General features: G+C 37.9%; 1 protein-coding gene across 1 annotated transcript in view; it reads left to right on the top strand.

The window, feature by feature from the left end:
* LOC106504595 (uncharacterized) overlaps positions 1-5,637 on the top strand; it is a 666,799-nt gene extending 661,162 nt beyond the window's left edge. Inside the window, exon 7 of the transcript XR_014812206.1 lies at positions 5,596-5,637. The gene's annotated coding sequence lies outside the window, so the exon portion shown is untranslated. The remainder of the gene's footprint in view (positions 1-5,595) is intronic.
* Positions 5,638-6,000: the final 363 nt, after the last annotated feature.

The raw sequence follows: 6,000 nt of genomic DNA on the forward strand, positions 1-6,000 counted from the left end.
GAATTAACTTGACTTCCAAGGGAAGCCACACAGTAGTACCAAGCAATAAAGAGCCTGAAGCCCGGGAATGAGAAACAATTAGAGATCACTTTATTAATGCTTAATGATGCAGAGCAGGCACACAGCAAAGCTGATTGTGTGTTCTGTCTTGGCCAATGATGCTCACATAATGCCAGGGTGCTGTTATAAATGTACTCTGCTCTGTAGGCTATGGATCGAAGAAGGCAGGAGATGAAATTATCTGGGGAACTTTAATGTGATATATTGGAGAAAAAACAGAAAATGAACAGTGTGGATTCCACTGCCAATCTCAGTGCAGGTTGGGGAAGTGCTGTATACTTTTCATATTTGGTTTCCTAGGTCTAATTCCTAATAGGTACGGTTAAATCCCACTGAGAATTTCTGTTCCTAATAATGCATTAAGCATCTCAGTTGGAAGGTCCCATAAAGCATCTTCTCCTGCTTTTTTTCTCTATCATACTGCAGTGAAAAAGGATGAAGAATATACTGCACAGGTGCAAGTTGCAGCTGTTGAGGGTGAACTCTGTTCTTCTATATTAATTCATATCCCATCAGGGGAATTGGAGAATAGTTTGGTTCTCATAAAAAGAAAAAAAAAATGTCTTCATCAAAGAAAAAAGAAGTTTCTTATCCAGAGTAAAACATGTTTCTGGCCAGAGGGGCTTTTATAAATACAATTTCCTACTCCAGTCAGACAATCACAGAAATAAAGAGGTTGGTTTTGGTTAAAAAATATTTACTTAAACATATCATACATGCCTATGTGTGCATGTGTGTGTGTGTTTGTACACATAAGCAGTATGACATACATATGCAGTGTACTGATACATACACACAAAACCCCAAGAAGCTACATTTCAGTAAAAAGTTTAGTGATTAAGACCAAATAATCAAGCCTTATTGTGTTTAATTCCTGAGACAAAAAAAAAAGACAAAATATTTGTCTATATTACATATTCATTTCAAAAAAAGTAGATTGTCTATCAAGGCACTGTTGCCATAACAATACAGCTTTATCTTGTTTCTTTCCTATAGTTTCATATAGGTTTATCGCTTATATTCACAACCATGACCCTTAGTGTGTAAGCTTTGAACTACTAAATGGAGATTCATGTATGCTTTTCTGGTAGGAAAGAAAGTAAGAGAGAGGGAGAGAGAGAGAAGGGAAAGAAGGAAGGAAGGAGGGAGGGAGGGAGGAAGGAAAAAAGGGAAGAAGAAAGGAAAGAGGAAAGAAGAAAAGAAAAAATGAAGTGAGGAGGGATGGGGAGGGGAAGTGGAGAGGTTTCCTGGCAAGTTCTTGCTCCCAGACTTACTGGCTCCAGTGTGACTTTTAACTTCTGGGAGTCCTAGTTCCTTCAAAATGGGTAATGGTTCCTGACCTGCTCGTCTTCCAGAATAGTCATAAGAATCCAATAACACAATGATCAAAGATCTGCTGTAATCTGTAAAGATGTATGTAATCATATTATGTTCTTTGTAACCCAGATCACCCTGTGCTGATATTTTCAGATCTTCCTGGCGCTCCGATTATGTTTCATAAGAAATCCATTCTCTCCTGAAGATGTGAGGAACTTTTACGTGTTTATGCTCGCTTTCGGCTCTGATGCTTATACTAAGCTCTGATGCTTAGGCTAAGCTGGCACTAAGCTTATGCTTATACTAAGCTCTCTCACCTAGGGGCACCACTGTGGTTTTGTGGTCATTCTCTTCTTTCCCCTGACTCAGATTTTAGTCAAAATCCTTGAGTTCATGAAACAGGAGTCACCCAGGGCAGATTTGCCACAAAAGTTGACATTCAGAACCTGCACAGCCTCTGACCTTCCCTATCAGGGAGAATTCTCACACTTCATATTTCTTTGTCCACCTCCACTAAGTCATTTCTTATTCCCTCTCTTTCCCCCTTTTTTTTCTCTTCTCATCTCTCAGCCACCCCCAATTTAATGTTTATTTTTATAAAGCCCTGTATCTGTCATTGACTTTTTATCTCATCTAAATAAGGACATGTAACGAAATGAAGAGTATCTTAATTTTAGCACCCAGCAGAGCAAATAGAAGAAAGACCATGCATTCTAAAAAAGAAACAGAGACAGACCATTTTATTTAGGAAAACTGATTTAAAGTACTATTTTGTATAATGTTTTAATTATTTTATTTATTTATTTATTGCTTTTTAGGGCTGCACCCACGGCATATGGAGGTTCCCAGGCTAGGGGTCTAATCGGACGTACAGCTACTGGCCTACACCACAGCCACAGCAACGCTAGATCTGAGCTTCATCTGTGACCTACACCATAGCTCACAGCAATGCCGGATCCTTTACCGACTGAGGGAGGTCAGGGATCGAACCAGCATCCTCATGGATACTGGTCGGGTTCGTTAACCGCTGAGCCACGACGGGAACTCCCTAATTATTTTATTTTTATTCTCAAGTCTAAAAATCACAAGTATGAACTGGTACATGTTCTGATTTCCTCCCTACTAAACCCATGGCAGATGTTGCCGAACAAAGATGACTCTCTGTCTAGAATTCAGAGATGACATTAGAACGCTGGTGAAAGGTGAGCTGCTGAGCAGTGCTGGTAGATTGTACCTCTTTTCCATCCATGCCTGAGAGGTTTTGCACCAAGGCAATATTGAGAAGCATTGCATCAAATCTTTCAGTAGTGTATACTTCAGTATCAGGTACTTTAATGACTGCTCAGAATACACAGATAGTGGCTTCACAAAGATGACATGCTACTGGAGGAGACACCATGCTAATAAAAAAGTGGGAGGAAATTTACCAGGTTATATGATTGAAGTATGGTTGCTTTGTAAAGACACACAAGAAAGGGTGCTAAGTGTACAACTTAGCTTAGAAAGAACTCCACAATGGAAGAAGTACTATATATCTGCTCTAAGAGTAAACAGAAGTTTGGCGTGCCCATTTGCAGCCAGTGGTAACGAAGCTGACTGGTATCCATAATGACGTGGGTTCAGTCCCTGGCCTTGCTCACTAGGGACTGTTAAGGATCCAGCATTGCCCTGAGCTGTAGTGTGTCTCGCAGAGGCAGCTCAGATCTTGATTTCTAGGTATAGGATGTTGGGTGGGCTGGCAGCTGCAGCTTCAATTTGACCCCTAGTCTGGGAACCTCCATCTGCCATCGGTGCGGACCTAAAAAGACAACCGAAAAAAAAAAAAAAAAAAGAAAAAGAAAAGAAAAGAAAAATGGAAGTTTAAAACATAAGTATGGAGCCAGGAAATATACTCTAGAAAAGAGGAATAATTAAAAGTATGTGAAAAATGCACACGCACATATTACATGTATAAGCAAATGTAGTAGTAATTTTAGAAATAAGTAAAATACGCAAATCAAGTTGTAGCAGTATTTTTCTATTTAATATTTTCAATTAAATTACACGGTGTGTGCCTACCATAGTCTTCTCCATGATAGTGAATTTCCTGTATTGTTTGCTAACTTATCTTTAATGTCAGTAGGTGTAATTCGTTGGTACAGAGGAGGTGCTTGATAAATATCTGATAAACTTAATTGAGAGAGATTTGAAGAAATGTCTCCTTTCCTTCTAGGCCCCCTTCACTCAGTTCTCTCTCCCTATTTGGGGTTCTGCGTATAGTCTCTTGGAGATTTTAGGCAGCCAGATGCAAAGTATAATGCTATTTTCCTTTTAGATTTTGTGCCAGCTTAATTAAGGTATAATTGGCATACAGTAAATGACACATTTAATATGTGTAATTTCATAACTTTTGACTTATAAACACACATGAAACCATCCTCACAATTAAGAGTGTGAAAATATCTATCACCTTTAAAAGCTTCCTTGCACCCCTTTGTTAGTTCTCTCTCTCCCAGTCTCTGCCACGCCAACTTCTATCCCCAGGCAATCATTGATTGGCTTTCACTGTAGATTAGTTTGTATTTTCCAGAGTTTTATATAAATGGATATACAAGATAGATAGATAGATAGATAGAGGTTTTTTTTTTTTTTTTTGGCTTTTTCCACTCAGCATAATTCTTTTGAGCTTTGTCCACAGTGGTACATATTCATTTCTTTTAATTGCCAAGTAGTGTTTTGTAGTAATGGAGACACATTTGTGGGTTTTAAGCAAGTGGGTGAAATTGTCATTTTGGATGCATTAGGTCCTAAATGAGCTAAATCTAACTCTATTGCTAGGCTAGTTTTCTACTACTCTCTGCTCTCCCGTATAGAAATATATTTTTTCCATGAAATGATTATTTTGGTTAAAGACCTTTATCTTTCTGTATACTAATCATTATGCTTAGAAAAATAGCCCCTTGACTATTCATGTAGAGAATACCTATTTATTATTAGGAGCTCAACATCTGAGTTTCTTTTTTTTTTTTTTTTTTTTTTTTTTTTGGCTGCACCCATGGCATGTGGGATGGAACCCTCCCTGCCTGTGCAAACACCTACAGCAACATTGATACTTAACCTGCTGCACCACAAGGGAACTTCTGAATATCTCCTAAAACATCTTCCCTATCTGTAATTGGAGCATTCAGTTTCTACTCTGTGTTGCTTCAGGGCTGTACTGTCATCTCTTAGTATTTATTGCATTCTATACTAATTATTTGTTCTCTTGTGTTTATATCCTAATAGAATCTGAGTTTCTTAAGGTCTATACCATGCTTTGGTCACCTTTTTTTTTCCCAAAATTTAGATCAGTGTCAGAGCTATAATTGGTGTAGATATATAATTTTGCAGAACTTGCATTGTGACTACCATAAGATTAAATTAAATGGAATAGAATTATTGGGGTTACCTTTCCTTGACCTCTGGAATTAAATGAAGGAGGCAATAAAGATGACTTTTAATGAATCCCATCAGGGTGATATCCAAACAGATCGTGCCTCTCTCCAGGACCATTCTGAGGATGGGAGGATGATGGTGAAAACCGGCCCCTCCTGACTGGCAGACCGGTACCCTCTGGAATCATGACTATAGCTACTGTGGACTGAAGGGACTCAAGTATTTATTTTTAACTATATGTGAAGAGTTTCTTTTCTTTAGATGTTATTAGCTCAATGAGATTATTTGAACAAACCTTGGGAATACATTCTATTTTGTTAATTGATCAGATGTGTTCTTTTGCCACTCTGTACTGCTAAGGACAAATGAATGGTCAAGGATATTTTTCTTGCCTGGTGATGTTGAGACTTTCCAGCGAAATAAGAACCTCTGGCAGTGTGGATTGTAGAGATGAACATTCTACGATGCTTGGAACAGTCTCTACAAGGAACAATTATCCTGCCCTAAACACTGATATTAAACAATTTATGGGTAATTAGCACAAAATACTTACAAATGTATTTTGGCCCCAATTCTTTTCCTTTGCTTGGTTCTCTTTCTCATGCACATCCTTTTCCAGGCTTACTGTAAATCCCTGTCTCAGAGGCTGATGTACTGGATACTTTCTTGTATCAATATTCTTGTAGTAAATTCAGGGATATTTTTTAGCTCTCTACACACAAATCCCCCAAGTTCAATAATGATGACATAGTCTTCCTCATCAGTATTCCTTTCTCAGACTCTTTCTGTTCTTTGTTGTTTTAGGAATTTGTGAAGATGCTGTAATTACCCAAGTGTCCCAATTCTGTGAGTATGAGCTTAGGAATTTTGGTGCATTTCTTCCGTACAGAGCTGCAGTAATGATAAGTTTTTATAGTGCTCCAGTGATGCAGGCAGGCAAGAGAACTACTGAATTTTCTTACTTCAAAGATGCATTTTAAATATATATTTCAATATTTTAAAATATTTCTCTCCTTATTTAATATTTACCTTTATGGGGTAGTGTTTCTTTCCCTACCAAAATATATTCACAAGCGATCACTAAATTTGTATTTGTCATAAAATGGGTTGCGATTGAGGATTAGAAAACTTCATAACATCTGCATAGAACGCTGCCTGCAAGAACATTCCTTTTAACCTTAAGACTTCAGATGTAGTGCCTTGAACACT

The sequence above is a fragment of the Sus scrofa genome, chromosome 8, assembly GCF_054392235.1.
Source record: "Sus scrofa isolate SSC_HxYL_T2T_F1_AM1 chromosome 8, Sscrofa_HxYL_maternal_Yorkshire_Landrace_v2.0, whole genome shotgun sequence".
Taxonomy (NCBI): Eukaryota; Metazoa; Chordata; class Mammalia; order Artiodactyla; family Suidae; genus Sus; species Sus scrofa.